The sequence below is a fragment of the Anser anser genome (genome assembly GCF_964211835.1).
Source record: "Anser anser genome assembly, chromosome: 2".
In the NCBI taxonomy this organism is placed as follows: domain Eukaryota; kingdom Metazoa; phylum Chordata; class Aves; order Anseriformes; family Anatidae; genus Anser; species Anser anser.
Window position 1 is genome coordinate 110,412,005 of NC_139721.1, and position 19,988 is coordinate 110,431,992.

Here is a 19,988-nt window from a genome sequence, read left to right on the forward strand (position 1 = left end):
CTTGAAAGTATGCCAGAAGATAAGCTGGATGAGAAAACTAAGCTTGGTTGCTGAAGGGAACATCTTTGTGTATAAAACCTAAAGCCCCGAGGCTGTATGTTGGATGCTAAGAAAGGAAAAATCACAGACTTAAAGTTTCTGCCAGTTGACTCTTATCAGTCATTTGGGTTGGAACTCCTCAAGCAGAAAGTTTGATTAAAAGGATATAATTTTTTGTTGCACTCAGCAACTGGGGTTTAACTGAGGGCAACCTTCTCCAGAGGAAGAGATATGCTGTGACCTCTAGTGGTGGATACATGCGGAAAGAAAATAGACTTGATCACGTTGGCCCTTAGAACTGTGACGGATTTATTCCTTGCCGGAGCACTCGTGCGGTGTGAAGGCCAGCCACAGCATCTGCAGCCACTTGTGTGCAGGTTAGCTGCTTGGTGACAAGGGACCAGCTTTCCTCTCTTAGCTGGATCATAGTGCCTTGCAAGTATTAAAAATAAATAAATAAATAAAAAAGTACTACTGTGTGAACAATAATATTTTTCCAAGGCTTTACAGCCTCTTCCCTGAGGCTTTATAGGTCTGAAGGCAGGCTCACTTTCATACAAGTGAAAATGATTTTCGCTCTTGATACCTCCCTTTCCTTCTGGTGCCCTTGAGGTAGCAAGTACTGGTTGTTTACCATCAAATTTGACTTTGATCCAACAGTTTTTGTGGGAAGTGAAGAGGGACAAATTCCTGAAATAGTAATCATAACCATCTTGGCAGCGGCAGCAGCTGGATTTGCTGCTTTTTGTCCTAAAGGGGAGCTGCTGGGCAGGGTTAGCCAACCAAAAAGCTGGCTAGCTGAGAAAGGGGCTGGCCTCGCCCAGGTGAATTGTTTGACGAACCCAGTTTTTAACCTTGGGTGGGCTAAAAATGTTTCTGGATTTAGCATTTGTTCAGATAATGATCCATAAAATGAGATCAGATGTTTCCTGAATGTTTCCCACACCGTGGCTGCCTGCAGAAGTGGCCAGGATGCTGGCAGAATGAAGGGGGTACATGGGCACAGCCCTGGCTTCACGGCTCGGGGCATGCACATGCCAGGTCCAGATCTAGGCTGGCACTTCTTCTTTTGGCCACACTGCCATTCAGTTGTGCCCTGGGGACAAAGCATGGAAAAGGCAGAGCTAACCCTAATCATCAAGGATCCGGGCTGCAACAGGGATCTGGCTCAAATTCACCAGAGGCTGGGAGTATCAGTTTGTTGCAGGTTATCTGTGTCCTACAAAGAATGGCTTTCTCGGAGTTTATTATTTGATTCCTGTGGAATCTACCTGAGCAGGCAGCTCAGGGTCATTTTAAAACAAAAATTTAAAACAAAAAGCCTGTAGAAAATGTTTGTATTCCAAGGCTCCCCATTTTGCAGAGTTGATAACCCTTTTAAACATATTCTCACTGAAGTCTTATATTAATTATCTGTATTATAGTTAAATGTTGTTTGTATTCAGATTAAACAGGTAAACTTAACTGACTATGAAAATGTATATATTTTATTAAGATGCTTGAGAAATACTGCCTTCACTTGCACCTTTTTTTAGTGTGAAAGTATTTCAACCCTATTAGACATTTGCCTGATGTGCAGTTGAAGGAGAGTCCCAAGAAGTCCCATTTGTCCTGTGCTATCTCACCGTCGCACTGGGTGTTGCTGCCATGCTGGTCTCTGGCTGGAATGAAGCCTCCTGTGTGAAATCAGACTTCCCTCGTTCTCCCTTCTGGGCATCCCTCCTCCTGTTTTCTTGCAAGCACTTTCTGACGTGTGCGAGGGTTGAAGTGAACAAATGTCACCACCTTTGCACAGTTGCCAGCAGCAGAGGTGGGCTGTTCAGTGTGACTGCTTGCCTGCTAGGGCATCCTATATGTTTAGACCACATTATAACATTGCTTCATCCCTTACCTTCGTGTACATTTAGCTTTCTCAGGAGACCAACCAGAAAAAACTTCCCTTTTTTTCCACCCTCATACACTTCTCCACATGGACCAGAGCCCCTCTTGGAGTGCTGCAGCCTGAGGCTGTATTCCAAGCATTCTGCATTGAAAGGAACTGCAAGTTAGAACAGGTGTCCTCCATCTCTCCTTGGCTGTGCCACCACATGCTTTGACCAGCACTCTCACCTACCTGTCCTGGTTCTCTAACTGCACCTCGAGCACATCACAAGCTTTATCTCAACTCAGTCATATGTTCTGCTACTGCTGCTGGCATGGGGAATTGTCGCTTGCTTGCAGTGATGCTGAGAGATGCTTGGTGTGCTGAAGGTGACAAATACAGGTCATTATATCCTTGGCAAAGCTACCCACATTTTGCACAGGTCTGTGGAATAACAATTCTGCTGCAGTAGTTGCCTCCAGTGAACAGATGCGAGCAACTTTTTAAAGGAGCAGAGTAGCTGTAGCACACTGGGGAGAGCATGAGTCTTTCCCCATAAGTGGCCCCCTGCAAGATGTCAGTCGCAGTATAGGAGACGAGGTCTGGAGAGGACATCACAGGGTCACCCATTTCACTCTGCTTGCCCGAGGAAGGGTCTGGCTTCTCTGAAACCTTTGCTTCTGCAGGCTTGGCTAAGTGCTCTTAGGAAGGGTGAGTCTCCCACTGCTTTGCCCTGGCCATCTGCTCCTGTGCTAGTTGTGCTCACTAGAGAGCTGACAGTAATCTCTGCCGACTTCTCCCTTGTTCTTCTGACTGAGTGGTCTTGGCTGCCATGATAGTTAATGGATATCTAGTCGCTGTGTTCAGCTGCGCTGAATTCATCTGTAGTCATCTATTCAGGACAAAATGAGTCTCATCCTAACCTTCCCTGACTGCACTGATGTTGACTTCTTCAGTTGAAGATGCCCCAAGGTCAGTGCAGCAGGAGGGCAGGAGGTGCTCCAGGCACGCAGCAGCAGTTCCCCTGCGGCCTGTGGAGAGGCCCCTGGTGGAGCAGGCTGTCCCCCTGCAGCCCATGGGTCCCACACGGAGCAGATCTCCACGCTGCAGCCCGTGGAGGAGCCCCCGGTGGAGCAGGTGGAGGTGGCCTGGAGGAGGCTGCGGCCCATGGAGAGCCCCCGCAGGAGCAGGCCCCGGGCCGGAGCTGCAGCCCGTGGAGAGGAGCCCACGCAGGAGCAGGGGGTCTGGGGGGAGCTGCCGCCCGTGGGGGACCCGTGCTGGAGCAGTTTGCTCTGGGGGATGGACCCCGTGGTACGGAGCCGTGTGGGAGCAGTGCTTGAAGAGCTGCTGCCTGTGGGCAGCCCCCGCAGGCTCAGTTCGGGAAGGACGGCATCCCGTGGGAGGGACCCCACGGGGAGCAGGGGCAGGGAGGGACCGAGAGGGAGCGGCGGAGATGAAGCCTCAAGGACTGACCGCAGACCCCCATTTCCCTGTTCCCCTGCGCCACTCAGGGGGAGGAGGTGGAAGGGGGTGGGTGGGGAGAAGGTGTTCTTAGTTTGCTTTTAGTTTCTCACTGTTCTAGCCTGTTAGTGGTAGGCAATGAATTACATCAATCTCCCTCTACACTGAGTCTGTTTAGTCCATGATGATAATTGGTGAGTGATCTCCCTGTCCTTATCTCAACCCTTGAGCCCTTTCCATCATATTCCCCCCCCCCCCCCCTTTTTTTTTTCTTCTTTTCTTTGAGGAGGGGAAGTAAGAGAGTGGTTGTGGTGGAGTTCACCACGTGAATATTTTCAGAAAACGATCAATGTTCTTTCATACATTCTTTCCCCCCCAAACCACTTGGAAGCCTCAGTGTATTTTTTTTTTTAATGGTGCATTAAATCATAATCACTCTGCCCATTCTGCCTGTTCCTGGGCATGCAGAGTTGCATACCTCAGGAGTGATGTTTGTGTGTGTAATTGCTGTATATGTTGGAGCACTGTGCTGCAGTAGTGTGCAGGAACCTGCCCAGCCCTTCCACTGCCGCTACCTTCCCCGCCACAGCAAACCTTTGCATAGGTGCTTCTGATCAGTGTAAAGCCCAAAACAGCCTGGGTCAAGTCTTTGTTCACCTTTGTGATCTTTCATGGAGATCCTTGAACTAACAGGAGAGTTACTAACAGGGTATTTTCTGGGGTTTGGGCTTCTGAGATGTTTTCTCTCTTTCTGTTGTTGTTGCATTTTGCTTCTATATAACCTCTGCCAATGTTTCCTCAGGAAACATTTCTTATCTTTTCAAGGGATTCAGAGCTAGATTTTTGTGTGATGTTGGCTAGAACAAATTTCATAGGATGTTCATAGGTTTATTGATTAAGATAACTTATATGTAGAATACGTTTCCTGATATTTTTAGCTAACTACTAATAGAGTTGACAATTTTTAAAGGAACCCAGGGTCTGGCTTTACCACATTTTGTCATGTGTTTCCTCTGTTGGGTGGAGGGTAAGATGCTTCAGGGAGAGACACCTCAGGGCGTAAACACCAGAGCATCACTTCCATGCCTGTCTATTCATCTCTCACATTAATCCAAGCACAGTGTTTATAGTACTGAAAATCTCTGAGTAGTGTCTGTTTGCAGGTTTGAGACTGCACAGGAGGAATGGATGGAGATAAACCAGAAGTAGAAGGTAATTTGAGTGAAAGCAACCATGAAACAACAGAATCGCTGTTCTGAGAAAAGAAAGGAGTGAAAGAAGCAGAAAAAAGGTAATGAACTTCAAAAAGCAGATGTCAACAAGCCTGGGAAACAAGTAAATGTGTATCTTCTGGGAAGATAATCCTAAAGATAAATGAACTGTCAGTTACTGAAACTGCCATTAACAAAAGAAGAATGGTAAGCTACCCTGATGTGAAAGAAAGAGGAACCTGAGCAGGAGACAAGAATCCAACTGCATCACGAGCCAAGACCTAGAAATCAAAGGGAATTGTGTGATAGGTAGAAACAGGGACACATAACTGACAGTGACTACAACAAAGCAGTATGGGTGTGCTGGGGTGCAATCAGAAAAAAATCACATGCAAAACCAATTAGGAAGAAGTCAAAGATGTCATTTTTCTACAAATACACTGAGGAAAGCAAACATCTTTAATGCAATGAAAAGGAGTACAAATAGATGAGGCATGAGGGCTGAAAAATTCAATGTTTTTGCTTCAGTTTTGAGAAGAAAGTATCTGGTCAAAGTCAATTAAAACTTAGACAAGCTGAGTGTATTTATATCAGCAGAAAAAGGTGAAGAAAAAAATCACTTCACAGATCCCAGAGGTCTGAAGATAAACCAGGATTATTCCTTTCTCTAAAAAAAAAGGGGGGGGGGGGAGGAAGAATGGCTCAGAAATATTTAACCAGATTGCCTAACATTAAGGCCTACAAAGATACCTAAACGAGTTAATTAACTCTCCTTCTTGTATGTACCAAAAGAATATAAAATGTTATCAAAAATTCAGCCAATGTGGGTTTGTCACAATCAAACCATGTTGAACCAGTCTAATTCCCTTCTCTGATGGGACAGTCCTCCAAGTGGGTAAGGGGAAAGTCATGAATGTGGCACATCTTGGCTTGAATAATAATACTCGGGGGACTATCTTGTAAGCAGATGGCGAAGTGTGGTTCAGGAGAAATGACTGCTTGTCAAGTCTGTAACTATCTATATTCAGAAAGGAGTGACTTGTGCTCCTGTGCCACACTACTAGAGGCTTAGTGGACTTCTTCAGATGTTTCTTCTCAATCCATATATCCAGTAATATCATAAATTCACTGGCACGTCAACAAATTGTATGCTTAAAAAGAAGGATATGACCTCAGATAGCATGGGGCTTGCTTTGCTCTGGCCTCAGACAGTTAGTAACAAGATTACTGTCATAAAAAAGGGCGCTTGTTGCTTTGGTAGGACATGGGAGAGAAGTATGCCTTTTTATGTGGCAGTGCTGAGTCCTCATTGAAGTGCAGTCCTGGAAACCACAATTTTAGAAGCACAGAAGCAAAAGATAACAATAAATCAGGGTGCAGAAGGTGACGTAAGGCTCAGAAAACATGGGCCAAGTGGCAAAGGTCTCTTCAGTCCAGAGAAGTGGAGGAAACATAACACTGGTAGATTTTCTGTGCATAAAAAGTTTCACAAATGCAACGGAGGTCAGCAGGTGCCTGCGTGCCCTGAGGCAGAGCAGGAAGAAACCCACTGCATCAGTGGCAGAGAAGACCCAGAAAAGAGCCCGTGGCCCCTGCTCGCCGCAAAGCAATCCCATTTTCTTTCCTTGGGAGAAGTTCCTTGGGCTTTGCACTCTTGGGCGTGTACGCCAGGAAGGCAGAGCCATGTCAGCAGTGCGAGGATTGACATAGCGCTGCCACACAGCCAAGGCAGGAAAGCACACGCTGCAGATCGGATGTAAAAATTTGGAAGCTATTGTGTATGAAATGGCTCTTGCTGCAATTGTGGTCAGCTTTATGGCTCTTATCACTGGGCTTTTTCAAGGAGTGGGAGCACGCTTCCTCCATCTCATGCCGGAAGGAGCTCATTATTCCTTATTAATTAGGTCTTCAGTCACTAATCTGTTATGTACCTTTCCAGCAACTGTTTACAGATAAGTGTTGTAGGATCTAATTGATGGAGGATAATTAGCTCCTCCCTAATTAGAGTGAAGTGTGCTTCTTTTCACTCTGTGGATGATCGCTTACAAATGAAAGGCCACAAATGGAAAGCTCAAGATGTGCAATGTGTCAGAAACTAATTTGCTTAAACTATTTTTGAAAGCTTATTTAATTAATACCCAAATAGTAGGCTTATGTGTGAGTGTGTGTGTAACTGACTTCAGTTGTAGGCAGGCACGTGGTTGTCACAGACTTCAGAGTTAACGTCACAATCCGTCACCAAAGGCTGCACAGACACTGTGAGCAGCAGGTCTGTGAGCATCAGCAAGAATGAGACATGAAGCATTCAGAAAAAAAAGAAAACCTTCTGGAAGTTTTGTCCACGGCTTCATCATCCCACACACTTGTCTCAAGACTGAAAAAGAATGTGTTTATCAATGACAGCCTGAGGCCAAGCGCTCAGTAAATTTTGGGATGTCCCTTTGTTTTTTGATGCCTGGTCTCTGAAACTTGTGGGGGAGGCATCTTGTTGCCAGAGAACAGGTATTCACTGGAGACCAGATACTTACTTATAGCCGTTTGCGAACCAAAATTACTAGTCATTTTCCAAAAAGCTTCTCCACAATAACTCCAGATTATTCTTTCTGTAACACAGCTACTGCTTGTTGTCATAATTGTTCTCCGTTACGACACTTTCGCTTCGTTGTAAAGTGTGACTGGTTCTGCACGTGACTGCCTGTAGTCTCCTGGCTGCAAAAAGAATCCTCGGGTGTCCCTGCAGAGCAGATGAGCTGCTTTGTGGGGGGGATATCTGCTGTGAAACACGAGTGTCGCTTCTTGCAGCTCGGGGACAAACTTGAAGAGAAACTTTTTGCAGTTTGCTCATTGCTAGCTTTGATGCGCTGATGCATCTGAAAACTTGTAATGGAGGATGTGGAGTTCGTATAATTAAGAATGATGTGGATTCACGACACAGCCTGTATGCAGCTTCAGCCTTGTACCTAGATACACTTTTACATGAAGCCAGTTCTGACCAGACGTCTACCAGGCTGATCAAGAGCCTCTTGAAGTTAATAGACCCTCATTGCCCTCCCATGTACCTTGGATGAGATATTTCTCTCTTGGTAATGCAAGGATACAGCCAGAAAATATCAAGGGAGAGTAAGTAAGCCTCCTCTCCTACACATGAAGAAAATCTTGAAATTGTGATGCTTAGGGATTTGAAACCCCAGAAAATAAACCACAAATCTCACACCTTTTTTTTTTTTTTTTTTCCCAAGATCTTGTGAGGTTTAAAACTGTTTCATGATTTAGGAAGTTGTTCTGCTGCAGTGCTGCTGACCTAAAATATTGAGTGAGACAGATGCTGGGGAGAGAGAGAGGATACCAATGAGGTTGGTATTACCTGTGAATTTCTAATATTTGCTGAGACTGGAGAATTGCTTCTGTGGCAGTAGCTGTGCTCCCTGGAAGCCTAATACTGTTAATCAGTGAAGAAAGATTTCACTGTTTCATTACTTGCTACAGCTGAAACTCAAGGAAATTACTTGAGTCTCATTATCAGATAAAGTTAAGATACCAGTATGAAAGAAAACTTTTTCACACTCAGGTCCAGAGTAATTTATTTTTCCTAGCTCAGATTTTAAAAATAGAGAGCCAGCACAGAAGAATACAATAGAACTGCACAGAATCTGGATACCACAGATCTGCTTTGATACAACAACAGTTTCCAGCCTCTGTTTTATCTGTATAACCATTCCTAGGTATGGTGGGAAGAGATTAGAGTGGCAAGCTGAGTGGTGCATCCGTCCACCACAAGGCACTTGCTGGCTCCATGAAATAACAGCGTGGGGCAGCCTTGAAAGGAGCCACTGCCTGCTCTGCCCAGCGTGCCTGGGGGGTGAGACAATATCTGGGGGATAACTGTGCGAATCCGTGTAGGAAAGCAGGGGCAGACTGCGTCTTGCTTTGCTATTCCCATGGGGGGAGCCGTGCTGCCCGGGTCCTCTCCATGCTCCGTGATCACTGCTGCTGCTTGGGAAGGGGTGCTCGGGAGGGACTGATCGCTGCCCCCAGCACCCAAAGCCCCTGGGCACCCTTAGCTTGTGGGGAAGCTGGGAGCAGAAGTGTGCTCCCTACAAAGGTGGCGTCGGGCTGCAGACAGCTTTTGAGCAGGATGTGTAGTGTGTGTGCTTCAGTGCTGCAGAAACCGGGTCTCTGAGATGTTAGAAAACTCCTTGCTCTCAGTCCTCTGGGCATTTTCTCTTGGGAAACCTCTCTGTAATGAAAGCTGAGCTGAAGGGCTCAGTTACATTCTAGGCAATGGCCAGTTTCCAGTGGGTTTTTGATGCCAAAGTTCAGATGTTTTTCTTTCCCCTGAAAAACAGCGCTGACTAGCTTAGGCTAGTTACAAGATGTGAGCTTGCAGAAACAAGATACGCCAGCCGGGATGACAGCATGAATGTCCCTTCTCCCCTGTGCCATTACAGGGAAGTGCAGCTGCCAGCTCAGGTGCCAGAGCCCTGAGCAGGACCGACACAAAGGAGAAGCCCAGACGGGTCCTTGTTTTCCTTCTGAATAACTTACTAAGGACTTGGCAAAACCTCTGGGAGTCTCAGTGGCGAAATGTAAAACCTTCCAGCCCCTCTGCATCCCCAGCTGCATCTGAGCAAGGGTATGTGACTTTCCGAAGTGAGTTGAAACGTACTAATTCGGAAGTGCCAAGAGCTGTGCTTCGCCACGCTTTGTAAATGTCCACATTTCTTCCCCAAGCTGGGAGTGTGGAGGGACTTGCTTTGCAGCCCAGAGGATGACTAAAGTTTCAGTGTTAATTAAAAGGGGAAGGACATGATGTCCTCCTTGGTGGAGGTCTTGAGGCTCGGTATTCAGATCAGGGTTTTTCAACTCCCACCACCTTGAGGATGGCCAGTGTGGGGGTGCTCTAGGAGCTACTTGGCAGAAACCTGCTGGCGCTGGGGAAAGAGGGGGGTATGGGGAGGATGTTTAGGGACTATACGATGGTCCATTGCCTGGAGGTTGATGTGCCTTCCGTCATCACTATGTTCAGGTCTTGGCTCTGAGGGCTCAGGTGCAGGGTAAGATGACTGCAGCTGGAGGACAAGGGCGCGATGGGCGCATAATGGTGCCTGCGCACAGCTTGTGGTGTGCAGAACATGGACACAGAAAGGAGACAAAAGCACTGTTTTTTGTTTCTAAAGCATCAAAATGTAACGTTTCTACAACTTCATAATGCTGATTGTAAAATCAGACTCAGTCTTACCATAAAACTAGTTTCAGTTTTAAGGAATCTGGAAGTTTAGGCATGAAAATGCCTAAGAAACCCTTTTTCCAGACCATCTTTTTTTTCCCCAGGAATTGTCCCGGGCACAATGTTGTCTAGTCTTTAAGCCAAGGAGAATCCTGTGGATGTGCATCATAGTAGTTACAGGACTTTTTGCCTTCTCTTATTCAGCAACGATTACAAAGATCGGTTTGCTTTTTATTGGTAGGCTCTGATGTAATGACCAAAGCCAAAAGCTGAAGTCTAGGAGGCAGTATCTTTATTCAAACCTCACACCTCCTGTAGATTTCTCCCAGGCTCAAACACCCTGTCCTCCACACCTCCTTCCCATGGCCTGTGGGCTGTGGTACAGCTGTGAAAGTCCTTTCTCCTTCTGCACCTGAATCAGCTCATCTCCAACTCCTTCTGCCATCCTGGCACTCTGAATCAGAGCTCAGCTCTATCCCTTTTAGCCAAAAGCCCTTTAATTTCTAAGGCATCATGATTTGCCTTGTTTTAGGAGGGTGGGTACGCTCAGCTTTCCTTTTCCAGCAGCTTAAGAGTTAGATCTAGCCCTTTCCACAGGACTTTAAGGACTATATTGCATCAGATGGCTGTTTATTTTTTGGTAGCTTCAGTGAACTGCTGCAGCTATAGAAATTGTGCATGCGCATTTAGATACGTGACTTAACTTTTCTGCCATCTCCTTTTCCTAGCGGGAAGGAGTTAGCACCTTATCAGGTGCAACATCACCAGCCTCTCCTGAGCTGAGCAATCCCTTCTTTCTAATAATGATTAGATCAAGCCTAAACCAAAATACTTCACTTGCAGCAAATGGGGATGTCTGGGGTTTTCCTTCAGCACTTTTATAAGTAACAGGCTTGCATCCTTTGCTGTGCTCCACAGGTTCCCCTTCAGCTCATTGTTGCCCCAAAATGCAAGCCTGCACATAAATGTCTGGGTCCACAAACAGAGGAAATGAACCACAAAAGCAGGCAGCTCACTCCTTTCTCTAGCAGTAGCCTCTAACTGGCATGTCTCTGAGGCTTGCTTTATGTATTTATTTTCAGCACATGAGGTGCAAATGAAAGGCAAACAATATGGGTCAGGTGTGATGGTCTTGGATAATTAACAGCTGGAAATAATTACCTGCTACCAGGAAGAAGGATGATGGATGGAGCCGAGGAACAGCTGCGTGGCATCTTCAGCTGGCTGCTGTACAGGGAGGGATGAGAAATGCCCGCAGAAATTGCCTGAAGGGGCTGGGGCAAAGCACGCAGCAGCCAGTGCTGGGAGCAAGTCACACTGCAGTGCCCTACAGGGGGAACTCTTCCAGGGACATTTCTTATTGTGAGACCCTTGCATTTCCTTCTGGAAAATCTAATATTAGCCTTGGCTTCCCACAAGACGGATATTTTCCTAGTGGGCTGTGGGAAGTTGCTGCTCCATACCTTCCAGCCCAGGACTGTGAGCAGAGGTGCCACACTGCCTCACAGCACAGTGTGAAGCAGGAACAAAGCCTTGCGAAGAGAAATGCACGCTCCTGGCAGCGGGATGCAGCCAGCCCCAGTCCTTGCGTGGGATCAGAGAGAGTGGCCGTGTGGTGCTGTGCCTGGGGGACGGGATGCTGTGGAGAGCCTGTGCTCTCACAGTGCTCAAGCAGCATCTCTTGTGGGCTGAGATATGGCTGGGAGGCTCCCCATAGCTGCCAACTTCTCCCCATCACTGTTTCCTACAGCTGGGGCCTGGGGGGATTGCCTTCACCAAAATGAACAAGAGCCTCCTCCACAGCCAGGAGGCCAGCGAGGAGCCCAGGAAACTATTCCCCTTAAATAGTTAAACGGCTGCCTCTCGACTAACACAATGTCACATTGAATTTGAAACAGGGAACTTTTTATATTTTCCCCCTGATTGTGCTGGCACCTGGCAGATGCCTATTTACCACAGGCATCAATACACATAGTAATCAAAGGAAATCAGAGGCACAGATTAGCAACAGCTGCAAGTCATTAGTGGCAGCCATGGGAAAGCACAGCTCTGCACCCAACTTCGAAATAACCAATATGAGTATTTCAGAGCACGAGGGTTACCGCAGGGCACTCGGCGAGCACAAGAGAAAGCAAACAATTGCTTCGTTTGTCTCCCGAGATGGCTTCTTCCCTTCCCGAAGGCAGCGCCGCGCGCTCGGTGTTATCGATGAGCCCATTGCGCTTTGCCGGTCAGTTGAACATTAACTCTTTGGGACGCCAATTTTTTGCTGATCAGAAATGGCCAGAAACATGGGAAACAGAGTCTCTACCTGTACAAATTTCCAGTGATTTTTCATTTTCTCTTAACTGATTGCTGGTATCTTTGGTGTAGTCTTGAAACAAGAGAGGTTGGGATCTCTGAGAGTTAATGCTCGTCTTACAGTAAGTTTTACTTGGGGGGTGGTGCAGAGCAGTGGACCAAAAGCCTTATTTGTATATCTGATTCCTTTAATCAATTCATTTTGAACCAGAATAGAGACCACATCTTATTTAAAAACTCGATGTTGATTGAAATTTCCATTGCAGATTTAGGCAGCTTGGATTTCTATTTTGATCAGCCTCCGGAAAAGCCGATTTTACTTCAAAGCATCTCCGAGTCTTGCAGGCGCAGGAAGTTGCTGCCCTATTAATAGAGAAAGCAGAATCCAGTGTCGTCGTCGTACGGATGCTCTCCGGCAGTACTGACGTGCCGCGTCCTCCCTTGCTCGGCAGAGCCATCACCGCTGCAGGAGCAGCACCCAGGCTGTGCACGTGGTGTTGTGGTCCACAGCGAGCTCTTCCTGCTGCCACCTGCCTGCCTTGCCCCTGCCACATGGGATGCCTGTCCTGGCCTTGTGCTTGCCCAGCTGTTGGCCATTGCCGCAAGGGGGTGGGAGCATGTTGAGGGGTTTGGCAGCGATAAGATGGACAAATACTGGTCTGCGGTACTTCAAAGTACCCCTTGAGCTTCTTCTGCCTCTTCTCAGAGAGGGGAATAAGAGAGGAGAGGTTGGGAGAAAGGGGAGTAGTCACAGAGGCACATGGTGGTCTCAGGGTTGGAGAAAAAATGGGCAGGGATCTCTGGTTGGAAGAGCCTGGGAAAAGAGAAAAAGACGTTTCCAGAAACACTTTTTTTCTGCAGTAAGCCTGTCCGTGTTGGTAACTGGATCTTATTCCAGCCCCCAAACCTTCAGTTAATCTCAGCTCCACCTGCATATCAGAATCACAGAATGGTTGAGGTAGAAAATGACCTCTGGAGGTCACCTCCTCCAAGCCAGGCTACCAAGCAGGGCTACCCAGAGCAGGTTGTCCAGGACCTTGTCTCCAACCACAGATGTGGATCTTATTTCTATTAGCAGTCCCAAAACCTCACTCATTAGTCCCAGATTCCCCAAAACTCCTTCCCCTTATGTTTGCTGTTATTGGAAAAGTTGAATTTGGTTTCCCCAGGGATAACAGAAAATATTTATGGAAAGACAAAAGTGAAATTTAACCTTCTTTCCCAAGGCCTGTAGAGCTGGCTCTGTAAGATGGAATGTGCAAACAGAGTGTCGAAGGTAACAAAGGAAAATATGGTTTTAAAGTAAAATATAAGTAAATAGTCTCAAAAGATAAAGCACACTGAGTACTCACATCTCTTGGCACTAAGATGAAAGCAAGAAGAAAATAGTGGTGGAAGGATGTTAGTTCTGCCGCTCCCTCACCACCACAGCTGTTTCCATCTGTAAACTAATGATTTTAGGATTATGAAAGCCTGTAGTGAGCAAGACAGGTATTTGTGATGGGAGTTTCGCTCTTGCTGGCTGTATGAAGTAGGATGGCTTTGGAAATGGCTAGGGGAAGTGGAAGTTTTGGGGAAAATTCCTAGGTAAGCGCTAGTTTTTAAAGCATTTTTTGATTTACTGTACAGTTAGTGGGAGGAAGTAGTAGATGCAGTCTTTGCTCTTACCTCTGCTAAAAATTATGAGTAAAGGAAGCAATAGCTTCATGAAGAGCATTTTTTTTTTTCAGCAGGAGACTTCATTTTCTATATCTCTGTGCCTCTGTCTTCATCTTGAGCATTTAAATGTTTTACTTGCAGAAGTGTAAGCCGTGCTGATCTTGTTTTAGCATTTTCAAAAAAGTCTTTCCTCCTGTGGTTCAACTCAATGTGTCTCAGCAATTAGCATTCAAAGTATGCTGTGCTATACTTGTTTGGGGTGCTGAGGTGATCTAGGCTTTTCTTTGTCTTCAGGGTTTCTTCTGCATCCCATTCTAACCAAATGTGTCAGTCCAGCCAAATGAAGGATGATGATCTGAGAACAGTAGGTGACAACCTGTACCTATAAAACAAGTGAGACTTTTTTTGTAAAAGCTAGCAAATAGTCATGTCAAAATTATTAACTCAGGGAAACTAGTTTCTTGATATTCCCTTTCTTTTGTGCCTGCAATGGTGAAGCTCGTGTAGAAAGGGCCCTACCTTTCATACCCCATTTCTGAACCATTAGCAGAATCAATGCTGGTGCACACAAAAAGTCTAAGGGAGGGCCAGCAAGATGGTGAGGCTGCTAGAAAACCTCCTTATTACGGTGAGCTGTAAGGAGGTTAGTGCATTCAGTGTATCAAAAATGGACTGAGGGGTAATCAGGTCACTTTGCATAGATATCTGTGTCTGGAAGACACAGGCACCTTTTCAAGAACACTCTTTCTGTGGAAGAACTGATGGCCAGTCCCTGCCAGTTACATGAGTTTTATCTTGATGAGAAAGCGTCCTAGGTATTTAAATAGAGCAGAGGAGCAGCTCAACAGAGAAGAGCTTCAGTAGTAGGACATGTTCTCCTCTTTGTTTATCTTTATTATTAATTATTGTTCTTCTTTTCTGTGAAGTGTCCTTGTGAACAGAGCTGTCCTCAGTGGCAGAGCTCAGGTGGGGGATCTGTATTCTGTAGACGTGGCTGATTACCTCACTGCTCAGAGTCAAAATGATGGCTAGGGTCAATTAGAAAGCATAGGCAGGACCAGTTTTCCTATCATCATTTTAGCCAGTGTAACACATGAAATAGAAATCTTACATTAGAGCTCTTAATTTCCATGCATCGGTTCTTGTGTAAAAAGTAGAGTTGGGTGCTGCAAGTACCTGTGGTACTTTCTTTGTACTTAGGGAAAAGCAGGTAGCTCCTGTAGGGTAGAAAAATGCTGCATATGAGGAGCCCACAGAGAGAAGCAGCTGTGAAAATGAAAAAGTGACACTTAGTCTCTATTCCTTAATTAATGAGTTTTATCCTAAAACAAAGGCACTCATTCTTTTTTTCAGATGTTGAATTTTGAAGCCCTTTCCCTGAGTCTGCACCAATGAGTGTGCAAAAGAGTAGTGCATGCAGGTTTGATAAGCTTTAGAAGGAAACTGAGAATTGGATTAGTGCCAAGAGATTTTGGTCAGTTCCTCCTTAATAACTAAAAGCTGAAGTTTATCGCTGCAATTCTCTCTTCACTTCATGTATGCGGGTAAAAAGGTACGTGATGCTTTGGTCATTTTATTCCATAAAGTGATTTCAGAGCTACCTAAAGCACTTGATTGTAATCGTGCTAGTTGGGAGCTGAACCCCATCACAAAGCCCTCAGACCAGTTTACTTGTAAGTGGTCAGTCACACAGAGGTCACCAGCTTGTTTTTCCCGAAGTGCCTGATGGGGATCAACGCTCTCGCCCAGCCCAGCTAGCGGAGGCACTCAGAGCTGCACTTGGTCGCCCTCCCTTGCTCCAGGGACTGCAGAGGAAACTTGGGTTTCTGAGTTCAGTTGCTGTGAAAAATGTCCAAACTGGATGGCTGAAATTGCTCTGGGAGGATGCTATGAATACCCGTCTTTATGTAGCGCTGGCATCTCTGTTCAGGGGGGCCTTGAAAGGAACATCTATGCTGGCTTAACTGCTGCTCCCGTCTGTTGGAGGGTATGTGTGTATACCCTTTCAGGTCAAGAAAAATGATTTTGTAGAAACTTTGCTGTTAAAGTGACCTGCTGTTCAGGATTAAAAAACAGACTGATTCCATTTTCCACTCCTGACAAGGATCTCTAAGTCTTCACGAGCACAAATACTCAGAAAAGACTATCTTGTTCCTTTCAGGGGAGCTGTAGTGTCTCTGACAAATCACAGTTTTTTCCTTTAAATAAAACCCTGGGGTGCTCTGCAAGATGCTCTTGGTTCTGATTCACTGTATGAGTGTTTGTACGTGCAGGGGGAATGCGGCTGTGTTGCACGTAGCCCTAGAGGCCTCATTAAATCGTGATGTGTGGTGTCACATTTCAAATCCACAGCTCTTGCTGTCCCCAGTTTAAAACTTGATGCAAATGATGAGTAACTGTGGTCCAGAAGCTGTCTTGACAAATAACTTGTACAGACAATGACTGAAATGACCTGAAACACCCACTCGTTTTACATCCTTGGGTTTTTCTGGTGTTCAACTCCAAGACCGCTGTACTTGAATTTCTGTGTGACGCACTCCTGAACTCCTCCAAAATGCAAAGCACTGGAACCCAGCAAGCACTCTGGAAAATGCTCCTGATGACTAAGGTGTGACTGACTGGGATGTGTTTGGTCATGCCTTTACGCTCTCGCTTGTGTTTCCTCAGGAAATACATCAGTGCTGTTCTGATGAAGGTCAGCATCTGTTTGTACTTATTTAACTAAAAAAAAATGCATCAAGAAGGTCAGCAGCATTCTTAGGCCTGAGAGAATAATTAGCAATGAATTATTCTACTATGCAATTGTATTTTTCCCTATTTGTTAATTATCTGCAGGCAACTTATAAAATGTGTCAGCATTAAAAGAATTATTTGCAAATAACCGCTTGGTGAATAGTTTGCAAGTGTGCTGACAGGTGGCATGGAGGTGACACGCTCCCTGCCTGGAGGGAGGCCAGCAGGGCCCCACCATGGGAGAGAATGGGCAGGACACGCGGTGTTGGGCTGACCTTGGTGGAGAGATGTGGCTCCTCCAGGCTGCCCACAGGGGGTTTGCTTTCCTTTCTGCTCCAAAGAGTGCTCTTGATGCAACCAAAACTTCCCAGCCTGGTACCAGCAGGTTAGTCCTGAGGTTTAGGGGGAAAAAAAAAATTACTGTTCATTTGTTTACCAGAAATAATTTTGTAAGGTGTGTTAAGCTACCTGGCCAAAATGACAAGCAAAAGGAAAGAAACCATCACCCTGGTAGGAAGAGTTTAGTCTTATAGCCTCACAGCACTTGTGGTGCTATGAAATGGCTCAGTCTCACTGCACAGGGAAACCCTTGTACAAGTCCATCGCTACAGGAAGTTGGGTTTTGAAACTTCTTGAGTGAAAAAGCATACCTGAAATCTTATTAGTCTACTGACTTGGCCAGGTCGCGCTCCCTTTTTGGATTCTAGCAATTCTTGCAAGATTAAATGTCCAAATGGTGACTCAATACACTTAGGGATTTTTTTTTTTCCCCTCAAGAGTTCTGTACGTATCCTTTAGCCCCTTTGGGTCTGAGCTGAAGAATATGGATGAAGAAGATAAAAGAACAATGCACTGGTGGCATTTGGGTGAAGGGCTGGCTCCAGGAGTCATGATGTAGGGTTTGGACCACAACGTATTAAATTACCTCCTTCATTTTGAGTATGTAGGCAGCTTCTCTTGTGAAGGAGAAGTATCGGAAGTATCTGTCGACACCAGGTTCAGGTCCAAGTCTGTCCTCATATGAAATTTTAATATAAAACAAGGATGTTATAGTTGCTGATGTGTACCCAGTACTATGCTATTCTTAAATAATGACAAGCAAGCTGTTGAGTGACTGACTCAATTGATTCAACTGATGTAATTTCTCACTTAGTAATATCTTAAAGGAGAAAATAACTCTGTATCAAAACCAAAAGGTGTTTTTTATTTTTATTTTTTTTGAATAGAACACCCCTTTATGTCAGAATCATCACTGTTATTGTAAAATAGAATATTTTCTGTTTAATGAGACTTGCAGGCAATGCCCTTGCGGACCCTATCTACCTCATTGTTTTTAATCTCCTGATTTTGTGTGTGATTGGATACAGTAACTTGTTAACTTTTGCTGTCCTTCCATGTGTCCTATTTTTAGGAGTACGTAAAAACAATGACACGAAGGACACTTTCTGTAGAGGCAGGAGATAAGCCTGGCCCTATCTAGATTAGGCTTTAAACTTCAGGGGCATAATTCAAGAAGGACAAGGATGTAACATTAATGAAATGAGCTCAAGTACTAGCAATCAAGTTAATTCCTCTGGATACGTGTGATCAAGTATTATACTGGCTAGTAAATAACCCTCCACCTGCACTGATTTCTTTTAAATTTTGTTTGCATAGTTCACGCTTAAGTGGATTTAAGATATCTTCAGAATAATCTTGATGTGAAGAGGCTGCCAGAGGATAAGAACAGTCTTTCCTCATTGGTTTACTCTTTCCACAGCTCAGAGAATCACAGCTAATTGATACTGTTTTCATTTTAATTACATATAATTTTTCTGTTTTGCTACCCAGGGAGCCAGGAGAAGAAAACAATACTCTGCCCACATGCAAATCTTCCAATCAACAATTTAAAACCTTTATGCTCCCAAATTTGTTCTTATTTCAAAATGAAAATGTATGTGCTTGGGCAGGTCCTTACAAGTTTCCAGTGTAGGGGGTTACTGACACTGATGTTCGGACCTGTATTTTAGTGCAAGATGCCTTTTCTACTCCCTTCTGCTACGCACTGAATGGGGTTTGGAGTAGATGTTCAGGGCTGATGTCAGTGCTCCCAGCTTCTGTGTTTTTGGAAACAGGATTCCCGCAGACAAGGTATTGTGGTCCCCATGCCTCTCATGTCTTAGCTGAGTCCTCTTCTGTATTTTCTGTCTCCGTCTTCAGCCCTGTGCATGAAGGCTGTAGTTAAGCTTTGGTAAATGCTGTGTTGCAGATACGTGGAAGGACATGTTGCTTGTGCTGCCTGCACAAAAGATGCTGAAGGAAAGAGTGAATATGGACGTAGAAGGACACGGTAGGGAAAAAAGTGACTTTAGGGAAGGAATGTGGGAATTGATTCTCAGAGGTGGAAACCAGTGGGAGTTTTTGTGCGGACTTGGATGGGGCTTTTTTTTTTTTTTTTATGGGGGGGGGGCGGGGATTGCTGGAGCTAGGCATGTGCACAGGAGAGAAGTCCCTCTTGGCAGTGGTGTCAGCAGAGACCTATGTGAAAAGGCAGCTTTTGGAGGGAAAGGGGGACGTCCTGTAGGGAGGATAAAAGTGGGGAGGCCAAGGGATATTTTTAGTAGAGAACTGCCTGTGTTTCCATGTATGATGGAAAAGCCTGCCTGCTCCAGTTTGGAAAAGTAAATATTGGCTGAGGGAATGGTGCTCGCGATGTGATGAATCTCCTTTCTCCATTGGTAGGCTCAACCCTGTGGATTCCAGTCTTATGTTTGGCTAATCTGGAGGGTAGGAAATCAAAGCTGCTTTGATAGCTTGCCATGACTTTTCTGATCAGTCAGGCACCAAGCTTGCTCCCTGAACAAAAATGGGCAACCTGGGCCCCAGGCAAGCCTTACTGACTTGAACTACAGCTTTATGATGAAGACCTGAAAGCAGTGATCCTGTAATGTGTCAGAAGTGTTGAGGGCTTTTAAAGAAATTGTTATACAAATCACCTCTGCTCTTCCTTTGCATGAGAAAATTTTCTTGCTTAAGTGCAGTACTCGAGTCCGGTAGTTTAGAAGAAGGATGAGGTCTCCTGGTACGTTAGTGCATGGAGGCAGAAAGCCACCACTTGGAGAAAACCCAGGGTGCTGTAGGTCTGCCGTGTGCCCTGGGATGCCACATGTGGTGGGCTCTAGCCCTGCTGTGTGGGAGCTCCCCACCTCTGGCAGCAGGGATGCCCTTTTGCCCTGGGGTCTGCAGCATCTCTCATCTCTCTTCTTTCTTCCTTCAGTTTTTAAAATTCTTCCAAATCCATCTGTTCGTACCAAAGCTGGTGACTAATGCAGCAACTCTTATTAGGTCAAAATAGCTGAAATCATACGGCAATTACACATGCACGCTCACATGCACACAGAAGGGTTGTTTCCCCCCTTTTCCCATCCCTGGAACAAAACATTCCCTGACTGCTCAGAGGGCCAGAGCAGCTGCCCAGCTGGCAGGAGCAGAGATGGTAATGCTGTCAGTGAAAGGA

The 19,988-nt window shown here is 45.6% G+C and overlaps 1 protein-coding gene across 2 annotated transcripts in view; it reads left to right on the forward strand.

Moving 5' to 3' along the window:
- LOC310894206 (uncharacterized protein) overlaps nucleotides 1-19,988 on the forward strand; it is a 182,138-nt gene that overhangs the window by 3,823 nt on the left and 158,327 nt on the right. Inside the window, exons 1-3 of one of the 2 annotated variants that reach the window (XR_014579673.1) lie at nucleotides 651-3,555; nucleotides 4,525-12,029; nucleotides 12,367-13,506. The gene's annotated coding sequence lies outside the window, so the exon portion shown is untranslated. Of the gene's footprint in view, nucleotides 1-650; nucleotides 3,556-4,524; nucleotides 12,030-12,366 lie in introns of those variants that run through there. The other variant, XR_014579672.1, reaches the window with a different exon arrangement.